This window comes from Galeopterus variegatus, unplaced genomic scaffold (genome assembly GCF_000696425.1).
Source record: "Galeopterus variegatus unplaced genomic scaffold, G_variegatus-3.0.2 Scaffold1225, whole genome shotgun sequence".
Taxonomy (NCBI): domain Eukaryota; kingdom Metazoa; phylum Chordata; class Mammalia; order Dermoptera; family Cynocephalidae; genus Galeopterus; species Galeopterus variegatus.
In genome coordinates, this window is record NW_007727336.1 from 253499 (window position 1) to 277947 (window position 24449).

At 41.0% G+C, this 24449-nt stretch overlaps 1 long non-coding RNA gene across 1 annotated transcript in view; it reads left to right on the forward strand.

Moving 5' to 3' along the window:
• Positions 1 to 24129, forward strand: part of LOC103592852 — a 33815-nt gene extending 9686 nt beyond the window's left edge. Inside the window, exons 2-3 of the long non-coding RNA XR_550692.1 lie at positions 23282 to 23382; positions 23719 to 24129. This is a non-coding gene — a long non-coding RNA (uncharacterized LOC103592852). The remainder of the gene's footprint in view (positions 1 to 23281; positions 23383 to 23718) is intronic.
• The last annotated feature ends 320 nt before the right edge of the window (positions 24130 to 24449 follow it).

Here is a 24449-nt window from a genome sequence, read left to right on the forward strand (position 1 = left end):
CGTTGCCGGACACGGGGAAAAAAAAAAAAAAGAGAGAACAAGAATCAACTATATGCTGTTTATAAGAATACACTTTAAAAATAAGAACAGATAAGTTTAAAGTAAAAGGATGGAAAAACACTAGAGCAAAAATTAATAATGTGAAATACAGTATTACTACATTAGTATCAGAAAAAGAAGGCTTCTAGACAAAGGGTATTACCAGAAACAAAGAAGCTAATTTCTTTTTTTCTTTTCCTTGCTGGCCAGTATGGGGGTCTGAACCCTTAACTTGGTGTTATCATCACCACGTTCTACCCAAGTGAGCTAACTGGCCAGCCGCTGAAGCTAATTTCTTAATAATTAAATGATAATCTCATCCGGAAAACATAACAATTCTAAATGCATATGCGTTTAGAAACAAAACCTTATAATACACAAAACAAAAATTGGCAGAACTAAAAGGATAAATAGGAAAATCAATAATCGTAGTTGGAGATTTTAATACATTTCTCTCAGTAATTGATAGAACAAATAGAAAAAAAAATGAGTGAAGCATAGAATATTTGAACACTGTTTTCCAACTGGATATAATTGACATAACAGACTAGAGCCAACAAATGCAGAATGAACTTTCTCTAGAAGTGCACATAAACCATTCACCAAAATAGATCATATGCTCAGCCATAAAGCAAGTATAAGAACTTCCGGAGGATTAAAATAATACAGAATATGTTCTCTGACAATAATGGAATTTAGAAATCAGCGACAATAGGATATCTAGAAAAATAACCAACTATTTGGAAATTAAGCAAAAAAAATTCTGAGAAACCATAGGTGAACTAGCACATCTCAAGGGAATTTAAAAAATACTGTGTACTGATGATAATGTAAACACAACAGTATTTGTGGATTGAGCTAGAGGAATGCTTGGAGAAAAATCTATTGCTTTACCATATTTTATTATATATTTTATATACCTCGTCATTGTATATCAGAAAAGAAGTAAAGTTAAAATCAATTATGTAAATTTCCATCTCAAGAAGTGAGCGGAAGAACAAATTAAAATGTAAGAAAATAGACAAGTACATAAATATAAGGACAATAAAATAGAAAAGAAATAACAGACAAAGTGAACAAAACCAAAAGTTGATTCTTTGAAAAGATTAATAGAACTGATTAACCTTTAGCAGTATAATCAAGAATAAAAAGACCCAAATTGTCAATATCAGAAATGAAAAAGGGGTATTGTTACAGATCCTACAGGCATTAAAAAGATATGAGGTGGGTATGAAAAACCTTAGGCCAATAAATTTGAGAATTTAGAGGGCATGGAAATTTTTGCCGAACACAACTTCACCAAAACTGATAAGAAATAGAAAATCCGAATAGTCCTTTATGTGTTAAAGAAATTGAATTTATAAATTAAGACTTTTCCACAGAACACATTCCAGGTCTAGATGGATCTGTTGGTGAATTCTAGCACACATTTTAGGCAGAAATAATACCAATCTTACACAAAGTATTTTAGAGAATAAACAATGAGAAGATATTTACGAACTTGTTTTATAGCATAACTTTGATATCACAACCTTAAAAGTACATTACAAGAAAATAAAATTACAGACTAATATCCCTTATGAACCTAGGTGTAAAATCCCAAAGGGAAAAAAAAAAAAACAAAAAAACCCCCAAAACAATCCAGAGATATATCAAAAGGATAGTACATCATGACCAAGTAAACTTTCTCCCAGGAATATATTTGGCTTAACATTTGAAGTAAGTCTATGTAATTCACTATCCTATCAGAATAAAGGAGGAAAAATATAAAGATAAGCATCTCAATAAATGCAGGAAGTGACAAAATTCAATTTCCGTTTATGATTTAAAAAAAAATAACAAACTAGGAATAGAAAGGAATTTTTCAGTCTGATAGAAGGTATCTTTAAAAATCTGCTAACATCATGATAGTGAGATATTGAAATCCTTGCCCCTAAAGCTGTAAATGGGCAGTATGATGTCCACATTTACCCACTTTTATTCAACATTATAACGAAGGTCCTAACAATTGTATATTAATATAAGAAAAAGCAACAAAAGGCACAGGGATTGAACAAGAAGTAATAAGAGTGTCTGTTTGCAGATGACATGATTACATAGGAAATTCAAAGATATTAAATAAAAGGTATATAAATTAGTAAGTAGTAAGATAAGTGAATTTAGCAAGATTACAAAATAAGACCGATCTATATCCTTATTTCTACATAGTAATTTTTAAATTTTGGAAAACATTAAAAACCAGTACTACTTACAACAGTATATATAACACTAAATGCCTGGGAATAAATTTAGTAAAAGATGTACAAGTATTTTAAAACATTGCTGAGATAAAGGAGACATCATAAGTGAAAAGACAAATTGTGTTCATGGATTTGAAGATTCTTTATTGTAAAGGTATCAGTTCTCCCCAAATTGATCTATAGATTCAATGCAATCTCAATAAAAATCCCAGATAACTTTTTGTAGAGATTGACAAGCCGATTCTAAAATTTACATAGACATTCAAAGGACCTAAAATAGCTAAGACAATCTTGAAGAATAAAGTTAAAGGAATTACACTACCAGATTTTGAGACTTTATAAAAGTTACTGTAATTAAGACAATGAGATAGTGTCATAAGTATAGAAAAGCAGACCAAAGGAAGAGAACAGAGGGTCCCAAAATAGATCCAGACAATCGGTTATTTGGTTTCTGACAAAGGTGCAAATAGAATTCAGTATAGAAAATGAAGACCTGTTTAATAAATGGTGATGGAGGAACTGAATAACCATGATGGAAAAAAAATGACCCTGACCCCTACCATTTATCATGCACGAAATTACTTTGAAATGAATCATACACCTTAATATGAAAGCTAAAACTATGAAACTTTAGGAGAGAAAATAAAATGTCTCTGTGAATGTCTGTTAGGCAAATTTTTTTTTTTTACATAACACAAAAGGCACTTACCATAAAACAAAAAATTGGTAAATTGGACTTCATCAAAATTAAAACTTGCCCTACCTTATCAAACATAATAAGATGCCCTAATAATGGTTTAGGGATACATAAATAGACTAATGGAAGATAATAGGGAACCCCTAACAGACTCACACATACTCATATGCAGAAACTTATAAATTTCATTGCATAACTTTATGACATTGTGATTGACAATAGGGAAATGGGAAATTGATAAATCACTCTGGGACAATATAAAAGTAGATCTCTTGTATCATACAAAAAAATACAACTGTAGTGTTTTCTCATCCATCAGATTGGCACAAGTTAAAAAAAAGCTTGATGAATGTTGATAAGGAGTGGGGATCACATACTCAGCTGATGGAAATGGAATTTGGTACAACCATTTTGGAAAAGAATTTGGCAGTCTAGTGAGGTTGGAGATATAATAATACCCTTCAACCCAGAATTCTGTAAGTATGAATACAAGAGGATTTCTTATACATGTGCAAATATATATATGCAAAGAGACACATACAAGAATGTTTATTGCACTACCATTGGTAATGCCACTGAATTGGAAATGCCAAGTGCTAATCAATGAATTGATGAATAAATATTACAACATTCATTTGATGAGTGTGTCGGGCAGTGAAAACAAAAGAACTAGATCAACTTGTTTCAGTGTGAATAAGTCTTTCACTGGTTGCAGCGATTATGTTTTATAATTTTCAACAGGAGTGTAATAAGCAAAATTGATTTTCATGAGAAAGCCACAGAAGAAAGAGAAAATTCTGGGAATTACCATGGAAAAACATTTTGTGAATGAATTTTTTAAAAAAACTATTAAAATGTGATCATTTAACTTTGTCTCTTTCTATCCACAGTAACACACATTATCTTAAATTGAAGTAACTGGTTCTTACCACAAGAGGACAGCATTTGCATGGAAATATCTATTCTAATGTAGCATAGTGGGGGGAAAAAACAAGATCAAAAAAACACCAAAATAACTTTTTGTATTTAGATGTTTTCCTGTCCGAAGAGGGTTCTGGCAATGACCTTCAACTATCTTAGTCAATGCAAATTTTAAGTAAGTTATTACTACAGAAAATGGTGTCTATAGTGTTGCTAGAATACTTCTGAGCAGCTCAGCAGCTTCACACTGCAGATGTCAGGAAGGCTCATCTTGACTTTGGTGGTGTTTTTTGTTCAAGGAGTTCTTCTAACAGCTGTTTATGTCAGTTTAGAAAATACATGATACATATCTACATCAGCAGGAATTACTGAGTTACGATTATTCATGAGGTTTTGTGACCTTCACTCTAGCACGTTACTTTATTAGTACCTCTAAGAGGAAAATGAAGCGCTTTGCCTTCAGGGCTGGAAGAGATCCCTGCTGCTTGGTTCTGGTTAGACTTTCCACTACACCGTTTCTTGACCCAACTCCAGCTTTCTTCCACCCATTTTATAAAAAAAAGTGGAAAGTAGTGAAGAGTTTCCTGTTTTGAAGTTAGCTCCAGACCTACACTAAATTGTGGGTGTTGATGCAACAAATTATATACTGGGGGTCTAAGACAGCATTTTGATTCAAAAGTCCTCCCCACAGTGCTTAGCACACTGCTTTGTACTTGAATGCCTTCCCTAATGAGAATAAACTTGATCAATCCATTCCCAGCTAAAAATCCTTCAGTGGCTCCAAATAGCTTATTAACTATGCATTCGTTGAATTAACTCTGCATTCAAAACTGTTCATAATCTGGCACCGCCTAACCCTTCAGCCTTATATATTAATATACTCATATTAATAAAATGTTACTATATGCTAAGCATGCATCAAATGCCATCACTTTCATACTTCATGTGCATGATCTCATCTATTCCTTACTTTTTCAGATATTGTTTGCAAATGAGGAAACCAAATCTTTACGCAACTGGGATTTGAACTTGGGTGTATGTGGCTCCAAAGTCATAACTATTTATTATTCATCTCTCATCTTGCCTCTCCTCACAACCACATACTCACCAGTCTGAGGCTACTTTCTGGAATACCTTTTTCCTGTGGTCTAACTGGTCAAACCCTCCTTGTATTTCAGATTCAGCTTGGTCATCACCCTCTGTGGTTATCCCTCCCCAATCCATTCAGCTGTTCTGAATTAGAGTCCTGGTCCTGAGAAGTTTTTTTTTTACGATGTGTGTGCGGGAGTGGGGTAGAGCATTGGGGAGGTAATTGCTGACGTTACACTGGAAGAACCATTGCTTTCTGCAATGCGGAAATCCATTTTTAGCTTGGACCCCAATAAGGAAGTGGTGATTCTTTCCAAAGGGAGCAAAAATCCCCGATGTCTGCATCCAGCTTAGCAAAGACTGGGTAGCTGCTGGAAGCCTCATGGTCTGTGCCACAGGCCTCAACCACACCCTGCCTCTTTCCTCCTCCTTCCACCATATTCCTTTCCCCCTTCCCCTCTCCCCTTCCCCCCAACTGTTTTGCAACATCTTAGAATGTAAATATATATATAAATAAATAAATAAATAAAATTTAAAAAATGAAAAACAAAGAGAGCAAAAATAAGTCCATGTCTTTTGGCCCAGGGATAAAGTCGCTAGGAAAGAGTACTGATTGAAGCAGTCACTACAATTTCAAGACAGCTCTCAAGTTAGAGGGAGTTGCAGGGCCAAGAGAGTAGACAAAGCCATTACCTGGGTTAACATATCATATAGGAGCTGTGTTTAAAGGTTAGCCTTGAAATGAACTTTAAGCCTTTACAAACATAAAGACCGAAAGGGTCTTGAAAATCATGGACAATTCCTGCCCTGGCTACCACAGGGAGGATTTGGGTACCCAGCACTGGCAAAACCAGGTAAACAGCAGTCCTTTCTCAGAATTCTTTTCTTGAGGTAGCTTCTTCCTGCTTGAGCATGCTATGTGGGAACAGAAATTTTGATGGATATCTCCAATGTTTCTTTTCATTTTTTTCTCCAAAACGAGAAATAGACTTTCACTTGGATGTGTAGCACAAGCATTGGCTTCCTTATGTAGCCATGGCTTCTTCTCTTTTTCTTTTATTTGCATGTTGGTCAGTTTTCCAGTTGCTGCACTCTGGAAACTTCTAGGCTAAATTATGGTTCCATTTTCCCAAGAAGAAAGAGTTCTTTAAAGATATAGCCTTATTAGTTTCCCATTACAAGTATTTTCTTTTTATCACTCATTTTGAAAATGTTACCAGGGAATGGAACCAGCTTTTACTGAGAACATGCTACGTGCTGGACAACTCACATGCAGTATCTCATTCAACTCCTAACACGATCCCTATGATGTCAGGATTAGTCCCATTTGATAGAGAAGGAAATGAAAATTGATAGAGATTGAATAGTCTGGTGGTAAATGGGGGAGTTGAGATTTGAGTAGCATCAAGTCCAATTCTACTACCCCAGGGTTTTCCAAATTTGGATAAGGTATAAACTTTTTTTCTAAGGAAAACATTTTCAAAGACCCCTTGTGTTAATTAAAATTATTTTATGTTTTGTAACTAGATGTAACTAGATGTAACTAGATGTAAACACCTCATGCTTATGTCATTTATGTAACCACAGAACTAAAAGTAAATGTATAAATTAAATGGAAACAAAACTTCAAAATCAACAAAATTCAGGGCCGAGCCCATGGCGCACTCTGGAGAGTGTGGCGCTGGGAGTGCAGCAGCGCTCCCGCCGCGGGTTTGGATCCTATATAGGGATGGCCGGTGCGCTCACTGGCTGAGCACGGTGCAGCCGGTCTAAAAAAAAAAAAAAAAAAAGGACAAAAAAAAAATCAATAAAATTCAAACTAACATTAACAGTAGGCAGTTAATATTTTGTTGAAATAAAATGGAGGCTTGTAACAATATAATATTGACTCTCACGGATACAGGTTCTTGTCAGTTTGGTATTTCTATTGCTGCATGATGATTCCATTTTCACATTATTGTTTTCTCTTGGAACTACTGTGAAAAAGCCAAGATTTTTACAGCACATTGTGATAAAATTTAGCTTCTGCTTGGCCCAAATGACTGTTTCATTATGAAATTTACCTCTGGTCTTGCTTCATTAGGCCATGATAATAAAAATAGAACTATGTTACTAAAATGTCTCCTCCTTGAGGGTGGGTCCTCTGTCTTTTTCACTGTTGTTTCTTGATGTCTAGAATAGTGTCTGGCACATAATAGGTTCTCAATAAATATTTATTGAATTTAGGAGTTAATGAATGACAAAATACTTGAGGCTAGTATATTACTAAATGTAAATGCAGTTCTGAACTCTTGTGGTGGTAACAGATTGTAAGATGGTTGTCCAGATGATTAGAAATGTGTTTATATTGCTGAGACAATGTTTTGAGATATTTACTGATTCATTGATTTCTCCCTGTGTTTTGTCTTGTCAGCTGTTCCCTTTCTTCCTACCCCAACCATTCAAACAGGTACTTGGGTTCTGTGCCTATGACCTCATGGGAGAGATCAGATGGATCAGAAAAGCAGAAATTAAGCTTTTTGGTTTGTGGTTTCTAAGTCCCCAGATGGTGGAGACACCATAATACACCCTTCCTCAACGTGCTCGTTTCCCTCCACATCTATTTTCCACTGTTGTCTACCCTGATCTGTGTCCTGGGAGAATGATCCTTATGCATTGTATCATTGAGCGCTCTTGCCTTTTGGCTTCTGTTTAGACTTGACCAATGGCATGAGATTGGAGGGCCACATCTTAGTGACCACTTATCTGGACAGATGTCTGTCCTCCCACACAGCTCTGCTCCTCTCCCCCATGCTCTGGTGTTTGGGCTCTGTGAAAGGCTGTGGAATTGTGACAAAACCCTGGAGATATGGGGTCAGGGGAACAAGGAGATCTGAGGCGAACTTGTCTGTCCTCCTGGTGGGAAAGTAGATTCAGAGTTAGAAAGTAACTTTAATTGTAGAAAATTCATAACTTTCATGAGAAATTCATACCTTTCATGGCATTTTTGCAGACTGAGATTCATACCTTCCATGATATTTTTAAGAAAGTTATTTTTGGGGGCCGGCCCGGTGGCGCACTGCTACAGTACGCCGCTTGGGAGCGCGGCGGCGCTCCCGCCGAGGGTTCAGATCCCACATACAGACCGGTTCCCGCTCACTGGCTGAGCGAGGTGCGGGCGCAGCACCGAGGGTTGCGATCCCGTTGCCGGTCCGGTCTGGTACGGGCGCGACACTGAGGGTTGCGATCCGTTGCTGGACACGAAAAAAGACAAAAAAAAAAAAAAAAGAAAGTTATTTTTGCAATGGAAATCTAAAACTTAAAATTGTCATAGTGAACTAAGGAACCCCATCCAGGAACCCAATCTGAGAAATACTACTATATCATGCTGAACTTTGGGTTATAAAATTCCGAAAGCTTGTTTCTTGTGTGCATGAATAAAAGTTATGATTCGAAGTTACATTCTGGGAGGCAGTAAAACATAGTGGATAAGAATGAGGAGCCACTTACCAGCTCTATGACTTTCACTAAATTGCTTAATCTCTCTGTGCCTGTTTCCTCACCCAAATACAACACAAAATTTCGAGGATTAAATAGATAATATGTGTAAATAACTTAGAAAGGTGCATGTAATAAGCCCTCGAAAATTGTTTATTATTATTGTGATCTCAGTAGTCATTCAAGCATTCATTCATTTTATTACTGTTTACTTACCATTGACCCTGCAATGCACAGCAGGAGGCACTTATGCAAAGATTAATAAAGCATTTCTCTGCTTCCGAGCAGAGCTAGCTGTTCACCAAGAAATCCATTTCTTCTTTTTCTTGGGTATACAGCTAGACTACATTTCTAGCACCCTTGCAGGCAGGCATAGCATGTAACCAAGTTCTAGCCAGTGGTTTGTGAGTAGAAGTTTTTCATGCCACTTTTGAGCCAGGGTTTTTAAGAGGCAGGTGTGCCCACGTGCTTGTTCCCATTCTAGAGTCTCAATGCAGAAGAAAACAAGGCCTTAGGAAATGGCATAGCCACAAAACAGATAGAGTCCATGTTCCTAAATCACCATGTGGAAGAGAGCTGTCAGACAACTTGGAATATCTCCCTTACACTGAATTATGGGCAAGAAATAAACTTTTATTGTTTTTGAGGCATTATACACTTTTTTGATGGTCTATTTGTTATGGCAGCTAGTGTTACCCTAATTAATAATTATTCTTATGACCGTAACCCTAATGAAACACGTAGAAAGGGTGGATACTTTGCAATCAAGTATGCTATCTAGTTGGATTCACATTACAAGGGCAAGGGTAAAGAACAAGCTAGAAAAATTGAATCCTTTTCCATCTTTTACTTTTACTGAAGCCAGACCCTTTTCAAATCCTCCTGATCTCACTGTTGTGTCTCACCCTGGCCAGTGTTTTCCCAAACCTCTCCTCCATCATTTTCTTTGTTTTTAAGCCTCCCAGGCAGCAGCCTCCTCGGCTCAACCATGAATGGCATCTTCTAAAAGTGTTGACCCCTTTTTAATATCTGGGTCATGCTTTGTGTGTCTTTCTCATTAGTGTGATGAAGAGCCCTTCCTGACCCTTTGGTTCCTTTCCCAAATGATCAATTGGCAATTTGTACAGTGAAAGGTTGGCCCTCCAACAGTCCGTAAATAATATGACTTATTAATCAAAGGAGTTTTGTAATACACAAGGCAGTTAAGCAGTTTCTTTTAAATAAAGTTTATTGTTATTTTTGGAAAATGTTCTTAAATTCCAGGTTAACTGCACATCTACTTCTTGAAACAAAGTACCTTACTTTCAATCAGCACTTTTCCAGAATGCAAACCCTGCACCATCACTAAATGGCAAGAGGAACAGATAGTGGTTCCCGTACTGTTTTATCACCATCTTCAGCCTAAATTATGGACTTGACAGAAACACTTCTTATGTCATGCACAAGCGTCCATTTAGCAAATCTGCACAGGCACCTAGACAGATCTATGCAGAATTGGCTCAAACGGAGATTGGTTTGGAGGTTGCTGGTGTGATTTGGGGCAGCACAGAGAGGCCTGGCATGGGTCAGTTCCAACATGGCCCTGCTCCAGGCTCTGTCTGGAAGCTTCCCTACCTAAAGGGAGACATGGATGGTGTCCATTTCTCTCCTTTCTCCAGGGTACTGCCAGTCTGCAGCTTTGGCTTGAGAGGTATAATAACACAACTAAAAACAAATCATAGGCACATTTTTACCTCGATTTGCCAACTGTCCTGGATTGACCATTCTCATCTAATAAGTAAGCCTGGATCTCAGAGAAAAAAATAGACACTTCAGAAACATTTGGAAGTTCTCTCTCTCTCTCTCTCTCTCTCTCTCTCTCTCTCTCTCTCTCCTCCCCCAAACCATAAACCAAATGAAGGCAATACTTCTTAAGTTGCTATATACAGATTCAAGAGCCTATGTTGATAATATTTGCTATCAGGAACTCTGAAAAAAATGTACTCTTTTGGCGGGTTCTCAGGAAATAAATGTTTACCATGTGAGGTTTTGGAAAAAAGGAAAGGAAATTAGTCACTCAATACTTTGAAGCATCCAGCAACTTCTAAATCCGTGGAAAAATCAACACAAGGCATACCTCTTGCAGATTTCTTCACTTTTTCTATTCTCCTAGGAATGCCAGTCTCTCAGCTGGCTGGAATACAATTTGTGAGCCAGGATTGGCTCAAACCAAATTGTGTTTTTTAATTTTTCTATAGCAATGGCTTTCAATCTGGCAATAACAGCTGTAGCTTAAAGTAGGCCTCTGAAAACTGGGCAGAGTGGGGTCTGGCCCTGCAGACATTTTTAGGGGGTCATGTTCTGGCCAGTTGCTAGGTAGTAGTGGCCTCCCATTGGACAAGAAACTTACAGCAGACAGTTTGCATGCCCCAGCCCAGCACTGCTCTCAGGGTGTAGTTAACCAGCCACCTTCCATTTACCAGCACAGTAGGGGAGGAAGATCACAGGTTTCTTGGTGCCAGCTGAAAATGGACTGCTGCTACATTATAGCCCCCTCAGGGTGGTCCTAAAGCAAAGTGGTGTGGGATGCTTTTTCCAGTGGGTGGAAATGCAAGCAGCGCCTTTGGTGGTTCACTTTATAAGAGGGAGAAGCAGCCTGAGATAGAATGACATGAACTCTGGGACAAGAGTGAATTGCTTGGCTGCTTGGTCAGGGCCTGGAAGGAACCAGATGAGAATGTCTGTGACAAGGAAATCTAAGGGAGAGGAGTGAGGACGAACCTGTGGTTGTGGACACAAAGTGTGTGTATCTTTTTGTCTTAGATTAAATTAATGCCCACCAGAGAACTCCTACCGTGGGGGGAGCTCTCGACTATGAGGTAGACAGGATGTCTCATTTTGTGGGTGTGGCTGAGCCTTCAATGTGACACCATTCCCTGAGAAGAATAGACCAGCCACTTGGTGGCAGATTAATTTCAATTTCAATTTGTCCTTAACAGAATTGAAAACTGCACTGCCCACGTGTCTGTTAGCACCACCATTCAAGGACTCACAGAACACCTGATCTACTGGCATGGTATTCTGTACAACATTGTGGCGATGGTACATGACCAAGAGATCCACTGGTCTTATCAGTTATTCAATCGACCAGAAGAGTGGAAAGACTATTTGAAGGCTCAGCTAGGCTGCGAGCTTTGGGGCAACAACCTGTGGGGTTAAGGGTGCTGCCCTCCCGTGTGCAGTACATGCACTAAATCCGTGGCTATGGTGTTATGTTCCTGATAACTGGAACTCGCAGGTACTGGATCCAAGGGGTAGAAGTAGGTTTGGAGCCTCTTGTAATCACTGCTTCTCAAGCTTGCAACTGTAGATTCTGCCGTATTAATGGTCCTGGTTCTCATAGGGGAAACCAGGCAGTCGCTGAACTTGAAGCTGTGACTACTGCCAGGTCATTTTAGGCTATTGTGTTAGTGGATGGACTGGCAAAAAAAAGAATTGCTACACTGATGGGTGAAATTGACCCTAACTACCAAGAGGAGCTGGGGGTGCTCCTCCATAACAGAGTGTGACTGAAACGCCTGGGACTCAGGGGGCATCTCTTGGTGCTTCCATGCTCAGGGGATGACAGTATAGGGGCAACTGCAGTAACTATGGCTTGATGAGGCCCAGGCAGCTAAGCGCTCAGGCCTGAGTTCTGGGTCTGCGCATCAGGCGGGCAGCCTTGAGTGCCTGGGGCAAGGGCCAAGGGTGAGTGAAATCAAGAACGGGTGGTGGAGGAGAGAAATGAAGCCTTTGTCTTGGGATCTGCTTTCCAGGGAACCCAAGAATTGCCCCCCCCCCACTCCCCCACCCGGCACCTGGCACAGGATCTGGAACAAAATAGGGAGGCTCTCTTGCTGTTGACTAAATGCATCTTTGATGAATACATGAATGAATAACTGTGCACTGTGCTCTGTAGTAAAGGTGCTCAAGTTAATTCACATTTGAGAAGTGCTTAGGGATCTTGGGGGAGTCTGTGTTAACACGTGGGGCTCCCAGCCCCTTCCAGCAAGTTTCGCTATATGTCCCTCCTGCTGAGCCAGGATCCTTGTGGTGAAGGCTCACACACAGCTTTAGAAGCACACCAAGCCACCTCTCTGCCTGCCTCTCCAAGCCACTGTGTCACCAGCAGGAACTCATTATTCCTTCAAGTTGAAGTGACACAGAAACACAATCCCTAAGGCTTAACCATTTTCTTTCTCCCACATAAAAAAGCTAAGTCACACATGGCTACAATCTGGATGCAGTGTCACTTTCACACTTTACTGCTCTGCACATAAGCCAGTTGAATGTTTTTGTAAGTGATTGAATCAATTTAGTTTTTAAATCACCCCGTGTAGCTTATTCTTATAAATTACCAAAATAACCAGCAAGTGTAATATAATTACAGTGTTGACAGTGCTCTAAGTTTTACCTGGATGAAAAATTGCTTTCCCTCCACCCCTTCATTTCTCTCTCCTAGGGTTGGTTGGTTGGAGATGGTTTCTCAACATATATCTTCTTGAAATGTAATTGTAGCCCTGGATGGGCCTGGAAGCATTTTTGCCTAGTGCCCAATTGTGAAAGCAGAAGCTTTGCAGATAGGGTCAGAAAAATCTATCAGCCGGGCCGGCCCGGTGGCGCACTGCTACAGTGCGCTGCTTGGGAGTGCGGCGTCGCTCCCGCAGAGGGTTCGGATCCCACATACAGACTGGCTGCTCACTGGCTGAGCACGGTACGGGCGCAACACTGAGGGTTGCGATCCCGTTGCCGGTCACGAAAAAAGACAAAAAAGGTAAAAAAAAAAAAAAAGAAAAATCTATCAGCCTTTCGCTCTGTTGCCATCTTTTTTGTTTCCTCTTAGTCTTGACATTTTAATGGTCTGGCTCAAAAATTCCAGCCCATTCTCAAATGCTAAAGTTTTTGGTGGCATTCTTTAAGAGATTGAAGTACTCAAAACCACAGTAAACGAGTAAGAAATAATTACCATGCAATCACTACTAGGGTCTCATGCTTGCTCATGGTGTCTATAAAAGCATCCAGTTATTGCCACATTCACCTGACAGTTTTCAGCCCTGTATTGTTTGAGAAGACCTTTCACCCAACTGTTTAAATAAGCATAAAATTTGCCCTTGGTACTGGCCCAATAAAAATATGCATTTTATTCTCTTAATTACAGAAAGTCATACATAGCTCTATATCACTTTTCACAACCTCGCCTCTTTCATCTTTCAGATAAGTCTGTAATAATAAGTATTCTGGTTGCACCAAAAATAAAATTTATGCCTCAATCAGTATTTGTCTACATGTGAGCAATGGGCTTGTGAGGCACCACAGTACTGTATGTGCCCTACAAGTTAAAAACCATAGCTCTAGCTAGCAGAGATGACTTCTGTGAAGAAAGAGATGTAAGGGTTATGAGTTATGTTTGTTAAGATAAAATTATTCAAAACTTAGGTAAAAGGATGACTATATATCCATACAAATGTCATCCCACAGTATTGACCAACAAGCCCATCAAAGAGCCATCTGAACTTCCAGGAGAATGTAACTTTGACAACTATGTTGATTATGGCTCTAACTCTGCAAAGGTAAATGTTAATAAAAATAATTGGTAAGCTGCAAATGATTTTTTCTCCAGCAGAGAGGCAGTTGACTTCTGTTTGGCTAAAAAGATAACTCCAAAGGTTATGACTCTATTGCCCTGTAGGATGGTTTTGTATCTAATTTAGCAGTCTTATTCTAGCAACTTTTATTTTTTTTTAAGTTATTTTGTTAGAACAGTTTTAGATTTACAGAAAAATCGAGAAGATAGTACAGAGGGTTTCCTTATGTCCTGCACCCAGTTTTGCCTATTATAACATCTCACATTAGTATGGTACACTTGTTACAGTTAGGGAACCAATAGTGATATATAATCATTAACCAAAGTCCGTACTTCATTCAGGTTTTTTTTTAAAAATTTTTTTTTTTTTTTTTTTTTTTTTTTTTTTTTTTTTTTTTTTTTTTGTCTTTTTCATGACTGGTAAGAGGATCAACCGCGCTCAGCCAGTAAGCACACCAGCCATCCGAACCCGCGGCGGGAGCACCGCTGCGCTCCCAGCACCGCACTCTCCCAAGTGCGCCATGGGGCGGCCCCAGGTTTCCTTAGTTTTGACCTAATGTCCTTTTTCTGTGCCAGGACCTCATCCAGAACAATGCATTACATTTAGTTGTCATGTCTCCTTAGGCTCCTCTTGGCTGTGACAGTTTCTCAGACTTTCTTTGTTTTCGATGACCTTGACAGTTTTTTTTTTTTTTTTCCCCTTTTTGTCTTTTTTCGTGTCTGGCAATGGACCGCAACCCTCAGTGTCGCGCCCGTACCGGACCGGGACTGGCAACGGGATCGCAACCCTCAGTGCTGCGCCCGCACCTCGCTCAGCCAGTGAGCGGGAACTGGTCTGTATGTGGGATCCGAACCCACGGCGGGAGCACCGCTGCTCTCCCAGCACCGCACTCTCCCAAGTGCGCCATGGGGCGGCCCCTGACCTTGACAGTTTTGAGAAGGACTGGTCAGATATTTTGTAGGATGACCCTGTATTGTACTTTCTCCAATGTTTTCCTCATGATGAGACCTGTCGATGGTGACCTTGATCGCCTGGCTGCGGTAGTGCTTGTCAGCTTTCTCCACTGGAAACTGACTCTCCTCTCCCCACTTTCCATTGTGTGCTCTTTGGAAGGAAGTTATAATGTGCAGCCCACATGTGAGGAGCAGAGAGTTGTGCTCTTCTCCTTTAGGATGGAGGGTCTACGTAAATTATTTGGAATTTTTCTCATGGGAGATTTGTCTCTTCTCCCCAATTATTAACTTATTCAATCACTTATTTATACCATATGGACTCGTGGGTACCGGGCCCTGGGTTTACTTGTTGATACGGGGGTGTTCTTTCTCTTGGGCTCTCTTAGCTGACACAGCACAGAAATATGTGTATGTCTATCAACCCGTGTGTATTTCTATATGTAACCATGTGTATCTATATTAAACTAAACATGACTTCATACCAATGTCTCCGACTCTAAGCCAGTACCACATGGATCATTCTAGCCTCCTCCCCTCACTTATCTGTAGAATCCCACTCCAAGAGTAGAAACCTGACTCCAGCCGTCTGCCATCCGTTTACTTAATCGCTCAGGCCCAGCCAGCATGTACAGCAGTATCAGAATTGTTAATGTGCTCGTCAACTAGAGCACAGTACTTATGTGCGGTTCTTTTGCCCTTAGTCTTACCGACCCCGCTCTTGTCTAGAGTTACATAGGTCAGCACCTTTCCCCCACCCCCACCAGTGAAGTTGTTTCATACATTCGTAATACGATTAGATTCTCATGTCACAGTCTGCATTCCTTCCCGGGGATGATCTGCTAAAGGATTTTTTAAAAAATTGTATAGATTGGGCCGGCCCGGTGGCGCACTGGAGAGTGCGCTGCTTGGGAGCGCGGCGGCTCTCCCGCCGAGGGTTCGGATCCCATGTGGAGACCGGTTCCCGCTCACTGGCTGAGCGCGGTGTGGGCGCAACACCGAGGGTTGCGATCCCGTTGCCGGTCCCCGGTACGGGTGCAACACCGAGGGTTGCGATCCCGTTACCGGTCAGTAAAAAAGACAAAAAGGAAAAAAAATAATAAAATAAAATAAAATAAATAAAATAAAAATTGTATAAATGAAGTTCATTCTTTGTGCTATAAAGGTCTATAGGTTTTGACAAATGTGTGATGTCACCTATCTACCATTACAGTTTCATACAGTTTTACTGTCCTAAAAATCCCCTGTGCTCCACATATTTACCCTCTCCCCTCCCGGCATCCACTGATCATTTTATTATCTCCATAGTTTTGCCTTTTCCAGAATGTTATATAATTGGAATGGTACAGTATGTAGCCTTTTCAGACTGGCTTCTTTTACTTAGCAATATGCATTTAGGTTTTCTCTGTATCTTTTCATGGCTTTATAGCTCATTTCTTTTTGTTGCTGAATAATATTTTATTGTACAGATATACCACAGTTTGTTTATCTATCCTTCTATTGAAGGAGCTTACAGTTTGGGGCATTATAAATAAAGCTGCTATAAACATTCGTGCCAGCAAGCCTTTTTCACTGACTATATGAGACATGGACGTCCATGTCCTGTGTACCTTGAGCCAGTTTTTCCATCCTGCTAGCTCCCTCATTAATGACATATGCCCATTTTGTATTTGTATGAAAATTATGTTTTTAACCTTTTGACAGTCACGGCTTGGCATGCTATTTCATTGTTGTCATTCCTGTTTTTTTTTGTTGTTGTTTTTTGGCAGATGGCCAGTAAGGGGATCTGAACCCATAATCTTGGTGTTACGAGCACCAGGCTCTCTCAAAGGAGCTAACTGTCCAGGCTTTTGCGTGTCATTTTTATAAAATGCCTCTGGGATGATGCAAGTATTCTTTTGTGGCTCAGGGCACATTCCACATGACTTTAAGACTTGCCACCAACTTCACTTCCAGAGGCCTTGATGGACCTTGATGTGGCCTTGGGCCAGGCAAGCACTTCCATGGACTTTGATGTGGCTTTGGGCTGGGCAAGCATGTCTAAAGGCAAGTCAAGGGGACACTTCTGAAGAGTGGTGCAGTTGTTGGTCACCTCTTATATGAGTGGCTGTTTAAAGTACTACTTTGTTTTTAAAGCTCCTCACGCCGATTCTGTGTGCCCTGAAGACTTATCAGGCCACATGGACTCCCAATTATATTATTATTGTAAGGAGAGTTGCAGAATAGTGGAATGGAATCAGGGCTGAGTTTGAGGACTCTCCAACTCAGCACCAAGTCCATTAACACTCTGTGCCTCAGCTTCCTCTTTTTTTTTTTGGCAACTGCCTGGTAAGGGGATTGAACCCTTGACCTGGGTGTTATCAACACCCCAGTCTAACTGATCTGCCCAGCTTCCTCATTTTGTAAAGTAGGAAACATAATAGCAACATAATAATACTATGACTGATAAATAAACTTTACAAATGTTTGGTCAGAAATAAATGAAATTATGAGTGTGAAATACTTTCTAAACACCATAGAAGAATAAGTTAGTCTAGTGTGGGGGTTGACAAACTTTCTTTTTAAATGGATAGATAATGAATATTCCAGCTTTGTAGGCCGTTACAGTCTGTGTCACAACCACTCAACTCTGCCATTGTAGTTCAAAAGTAGCCACAGGCAGTACATAAACCAATGAACATGGCTGCATTCCAATAAAATTTTATTTATAAAAACAGACAACAGGGGGCCGGCCTGGTGGCGCACTGGATAGTGCGCCGCTTGGGAAGCACGGTGGCGCTCCCGCCCAAGGGTTCGGATCCCACATACAGACCTGTTCCCGCTCACTGGCTGAGTGAGGCGCGGGAGCAGCACCAAGGGTTGCAATCCCGTTGCCGGTCCCGGTCCGGTACGGGGGCGACACTGAGGGTTGCGATCCATTGCCGGACACGGAAAAAGACAAAAAAAAAAAACCAAAAAAAACAGACAACAGGCCATATGTGGCCTGTGGATTTAGTGTGTGGTCCCCTGGCCTAGTATGAGCATGGAAAGACATCAACAACTCTCTGTGTCCTTTCTCTTGAAATCTCTTCCAAATACAGTGCTAGGAAGGACATTTCATAATTTACCCAGAGTATCATTTCATAGACCAAAAAGTCCCTAAGTGGGGTTAGGGAGTTGCTTATCAGCCCAGCTCTTTAAAAAACACAACTACAGCAGGCACTCTGTATCCATGGGTATCGCATCTGTGGATGCAACCAACTGCGAGTGGAAGATATGTACAGACTTCTCCCCTTGTCATCATTTTCTAAACAATACAGCATCACAGCCATTTACATAACATGTACATTGTATTAGGCATTATAAGTAATGTAGAAGTGATTTAAAGTATACAGGAAGATGTGCGTAGGTTGTATTCAAATGCTATGCCATTTTATATCAGGGACTTGAGCATCTGGGGATTTTGGTATCTGTGGAAGGTCCTGGACCCAACCCACCATGGATAGTGAGGGACGACTGTGCTTCCTTGCTTTCTACCCAGAGTCCCATCTTCTCTGCGGGTAGAGCCCAATCTGCTCCTGTGGGAACCGCCACTCTTTCATCCGTCCATAAAACTGCTCACTCACTCACTTGGGCCATAGAATTAGGTGTCTGAGCTGACTAAAAGCCTGGTATTTTCTTAGCTGAACCAGGGACTTGAAAGAGAGAACCACAAGGAAGGGAAGGGAACTAAGACCATGGCATGCAGCCAGACACTGTGCTAGGTGCTTTTCCTACATTAATTCACTAAAATGCTCAAGAATTCTGTGAGATAGGTATTAGTAAACTCATTTTACATTTTGCAAGTTCAAATTTTATACTTAGTGCATTCAGCTTTCCGTATAGGTAAATTTCTTCTTAAGTCGTGACATCCCAATTTCCAGAGAGCAGAAAATTTGATTTTGTCAACTCTAGGTAACAGTCACTTCTGGATTTAAATACAGATAGCACAGTTTCAAACTCAATGCACTTCCCCCTTTTCCCCTCTGCACCCTTGTCCTTGCAGTGGACTAAGTTTCTGGGGGTGGCTTATGGGCCATCCTGAGGGGAGAGGTGTTTGGCTTGCATCCTGGCCTTTGCTGTGTTCCACTGAGAAGTTTGTCCTTTCTGGTCCGCATGGTCCTCTTGGATTCTGATCATGTTTGTGAGGATCATACACTCCTCATCCTTGTCCCAAGCCCCATCTCCTTTGCAACTGTGGCTTATGCTCAGTCACATTTCTGTTCCCTAGCGGCTCGCAGGAACCTTTTGCTGATGGTTCTGTGAGGCTGCTCTGAGGTTCATCTGACCAGAGCATTCCCTCAGCTGCTGCTAGATGTCTCAGTCCACTGGGGAGGCTATAACAAAATCCAGTAAACTGGGTGGCTATAAACAACAGAAATTTGTTTCTCACAGTTCTGGAGGCTGGGAAGTCCAAGATCAAGATGCCGGCCACTTCAGTATTTGGTGAGGGCTCACTTCCTCGTTCACAGATGCTGCCTTCTTGCTGTGTCCTTATGGGGGGGGGGAGATGGAGGAGGAAGCAAGTTAGCTCTCTCATGCCTTTTCTTATAAGGGCATTAATCCCATTTATGAAGGCTCCATCCTATGACCTAGTCACCTCCCAAAGGCCCCACCTCCTAATAACATCATCCATGAGTCCTTACCTGTGATGAAACCGAGCCCTGAGAGGTCGAAGAGTGGGGAGTGGATCTGAGACCACACTGGGGAGCTGCCTGACTCCCAAACAAATATGGGGGGTCAGGGGTGGGGAGTTTTAAAAGGAGGGAGTTTTTGGTTTCAGCAATTTCAAATGCTGCAGAGAGGTCCAGAAAGACAAGGACGGAGACAGACGATTTTCTGATCAGGAGTTGTTGGTAACCTTGCCTGGGCTGTGGTTGCTGCAATGCCCGTGCTGGGTGCCTTGCTGGACTTCCTCCCACCACATGGGATTGCAGCCTCAGAAGTCTTGATCCCAAGGCCACATGCACCACTGTGGTATTGCTGATTGTGTGGAGCTCCCAAGGAGTGGCACCTCCTGAAAACATTTTCTCCTGGGTGTCCAGTAGTAGAAGGTTTGAAAGACTAGAATGTCAGCAAGGACATATGGTACTTGACTGTTACATGAGATCCCTGGGTAGTGGAAGGGGCCAATTTGAAGAAAATAACAAAAAAAAAAAAAAAAAAAAAAAAAAAAAAAAAAAAACGTGTTGGGGTGGGTGGATAAAGGAGTTTGATTGAGAGCATGAGGGTGCCCCAAATTCATATTGTGAGAAGCACCCACCAAAGAGGAGAGCCACAGCTGAAAGGGCCACGACTCTGAAGACAGGCTAACAATTGCCACCCATAGAAGATTTTTTTAAAAACTTTTTGCGAACTTTTCTAAATAAGTGATGCCAATTTGTGAGCACTCCCTAGCTGTGTAAATGGTGCTAAGCATGCAGTCTTTGTTATCTTACCTTGGGAGGGCTGGCCTTTGTCTTGGAGGACAGATTTTATTCTTTTTTTTTTCTTGAAACTGCCCAAAGGCCCTGTGATAGCCAAATTTCCAAGGCAAAGGGCCTTACGGAGATCTGTCCCCTCTCTGATGTGTCTCACGCCACCTCTGGTCTCACCTGAGTTTCAACTGGCTTTATGGTCTCATACTACATAAATCGCTGAGATGGGGCTGGGGAGGGAAAGGGCACAGGGACCACCATCAGTCATGTGATTGGAACCCATGCGTCTCACAAATGATGACAATTTCACGAAAACTCTTAAACAGCAGCTTCACTGAGAATGGCCTGTGCCTGTGGGGGGAGGCTAGCTTCTCTGCGGCAAACCTTTGACTGTTTCATTTCTTCTAGAAACAAGCATTACGAAAAGCTTAAGATCGGAGTAAATACAGATGAGCTGAGGATTCTGTTAGTTTCTTAGTTCAATTTGATTCCTGTTTATTGAGTGCCTTCCATGTACAAGGCACTGTGCCCAACAGGCAATGGAAATGTGAAATGGGAAAGTTCCAGCTCCTGCCTCAAGAGCTGCCTATTGCCTAGGGAGGGGCAAGTAGACAAATATTCAGGCAACTCTTATACCCAGCAGAGGATCAGGAACTTAAGAAAGGAACGAAGGGGGCATCAGAGAGTTTAAAAAATTATTTGTGGTTGGTGTCTTCATAGAGGACATACCATTTGAGACGGGATTTGTAAAGAGGACCAGACTTCACTGAGTGTGGGGAAACCGGCTAATGATACAGAAATTCTGGGTGTCTTGTCCCTTTATGGGCCATCTGACATTAAAAGCAGATCCCAGTTGTTCCCACAACTGCCTGAGAAATTCTCAGCCACCTTGAATATGGAAATAAACAAAAACTGCTTTCCTGGGAAGGTGGAGAAGAGTTGGCCTTGGAAAAAAGGATAAGGAATCGGTCCTAGGAAGACAGAGATGAGGGGCAGAATAGACTTTGCATGTAGAGGAAAGAAGTAACAAGCTAGGAAGTAGCTAAGGACCTGTTAATGCTTCAATATAACATAAAGAAGGGACAGCCAGAGTTAGGAAAAAGAGGAGATGCATGCTGTGGATGTGGTCAAGAGAGAATGCATTTGAGGAATAAAAAGCAGAGCTGTGTCTGCAGCTACTTGCTTCTGTTTCTTGGGTCTCTTCCATCAATAAGTGCATTCACGCGGGAAGGGCCATTTGGCATGTGGCTTGAATTTGAAGGAGCTCAGTCCTGAGCACTTGGACTTTCTCTGCAATGGAGGTGTCCCTGTCCCTGGAGGCTAGGAAGTCCAATATCAAAGTGCTGGCAGATTCCTTATCTGTTGAGGACCGCTTCCTGGCTTGTAGACAGCTACCTTCTCACTATATCTGCACATGGCAGACAGAGAAAGAGAGGAGGAGGGAGGAAGGGAGGGCAGGAAGAAGGTAGCTCTTTTGTGTCTCTTTTTATGAGGGCGCTAATTCCATTCATTAGGGCTCCATACTCATGACCTAAGTCACTTCCCCAAAGCCTTACCTCCTAATATCATCATACTGGGGATTGGGGAATCCACACATGAATTTTGATGACACAAACATTCAATCCATAACAGGTGGTGATCTACACATATATGGGATAAGCAATTAATCCAAAAGCTTTAAACAGTATTACGCTGGGTCCCTAAACCCCTAGCTTATGGCAAAAAAGAGGAGAGCTTAATCTGTTCCCTACCCCAGCTCCCAGCCAGTCCTTCCTTCTAGTCTGTTCTGTTTCCACCAGCTTCATATTCAAGCTGTCTTTGGACAGTTGGTATCTTCTCTCTCACTTCTCCACCCTACCCTTTCCCCTTATTCCTTAGCCTCAGAGGGTTGCTTTGGGGCCCCTGTCTCCTCCTGCTTGGCACTTCTGAGATAAGCAGGAGGGACCAGCTTGACCTGCCTCCACACTGGCTTCAGGTGTAGTTATGAGGCATGGAGCTTCCATGTGGGCCTGGACTTTCCTTGATAGTGAAGGGTTTGTGTAGTGCAGTCTCTTCAGTAAAAAGGAAATTAAATGTACTAAGTTTGATTTGGGGGGGATTTTTTTAAGCTTTTTTTTTTTTAAACATTCACAAATTTTATAGATAGGCTTTGTCAGATCTCATATTCTGGTCCACTTAAAAATGTACATAGATAGATAGATAGATAGATAGATAGATAGATAGATAGATAGATAGATAGATAGATAGATAGATAGATAGATAGATAGATAGATAGATAGATAGATAGATAGATAGATAGATAGATAGATAGATAGATAGATAGATAGATAGATAGATAGATAGATAGATAGATAGATAGATAGATAGATAGATAGATAGATAGATAGATAGATAGATAGATAGATAGATAGATAGATAGATAGATAGATAGATAGATAGATAGATAGATAGATAGATAGATAGATAGATAGATAGATAGATAGATAGATAGATAGATAGACAGACAGACAGACAGATAGACAGATAGATAGATAGGGAGATAGGCATAATTTCGTATAGCATACATTATACGAAGTTATACGAAATTATGCCTATCTCCCTATCTATCTATCTGTCTATCTGTCTGTCTGTCTGTCTGTCTGTCTATCATCTATCTATCTGTCTTTTTTCTAGCCACTTTTCTTTTTTGAAAAACACACGAGGGTCTCCGTGAGGGCGCTGGTTTGTGCCTGCTAACTTCAGGACTCTCGGTAGTCTTCACTCGGTGAAGTTGTAGGTATAGGATTGAAATAGGTGAAGTTCCAGTGTAAAATGGTTTATCTCTTTGCAGAGCTTCAATTAAGTGGCATCTTAGAGGACCTGAAATCCAAACTATTTGATTAAATGGACCCTAAACTATACATTTGGAGAAAAACAGCTTCTTTTCACAAGGTATTGTCTTAAACGGGGGCACTGCAAATAGTTATTTAGAAATAAGTTATTATCACCATCAAAAAACAGCTAGTGTGAGCCTTACAGCACATATAATGTAGTAATTATATATACCGATTAAGCAAGAGAAAAGTGATTATTTTATTCATCTTACGATCTATGAGCACCGTGATGCGAGGCTGGAGCTGGGAAATCTTTTTTTGGTGGGAGCAGAAATGAGAGATTTTTAACAATGTTTGCAAGTCCACTGGGGACTCTTGCTTTCTGCATGTTCGAGTGGGATTTCACACAGCCTCAGACCTCACTGCCCTTCCTCTTGCATCTCTTTCCTTTCAGGTCTCAGTAAGTGGGATCTGGAGCTGCCTTGTGTGGTGGACTCCAGCCAGCCTGTCCCACTTCCCTTCTGACCTTCAGTCCCCTTTAATTGGCCTTTTGGAGTTTGGTTGAAGTGCCAGGAGAGATGCTTCTAGCAAGATTTGGAGAAGCAAAGAGACGTATTCCTGCAGGCCACGAGGAGTGGGTAGAACCTGTGAAGAAACGGCTTATGATGAGAATCAGCCTGCCCACCCATCTGTCCATCCATCCACACATTTGTCCATTCACCCATGCGCCTGCCCACCCACCCATCCACACATCCATCCCCCCATGCATTCGTCCTCTTTCTATCTGTCCATCACTCATCTGCACCTGTTATATGCCCTATAACGAAGGGAGAACATAAATTGCTTGATTTGGGAGATATTTAAATTCATTTTATTCATTTGGGTAGATAAGATTTATTTACACAAGGGCTGGTTGGTTGGAGCATGGTGCTGGTAACATCAAGGTCAAGGGTTCAGATCCCGGTACCAGCCAGCCACAAAAAAAAAAGAAAGAAAAGAAAAAAGATTTATATACGTAAGAAGTTAAAGACTACTGTACTGCATCAAAATTTTCAAACTTTTTAAAACTTTTTAAACAGTGAAGCTCAAATGAAAGCACATATATGAGGTAAATGTGTAGTTATTGGGGATAGTGATCTGGAGTTCCACCTGCTCTGCAAATACTCTCCTCCCAACCACTGTGGC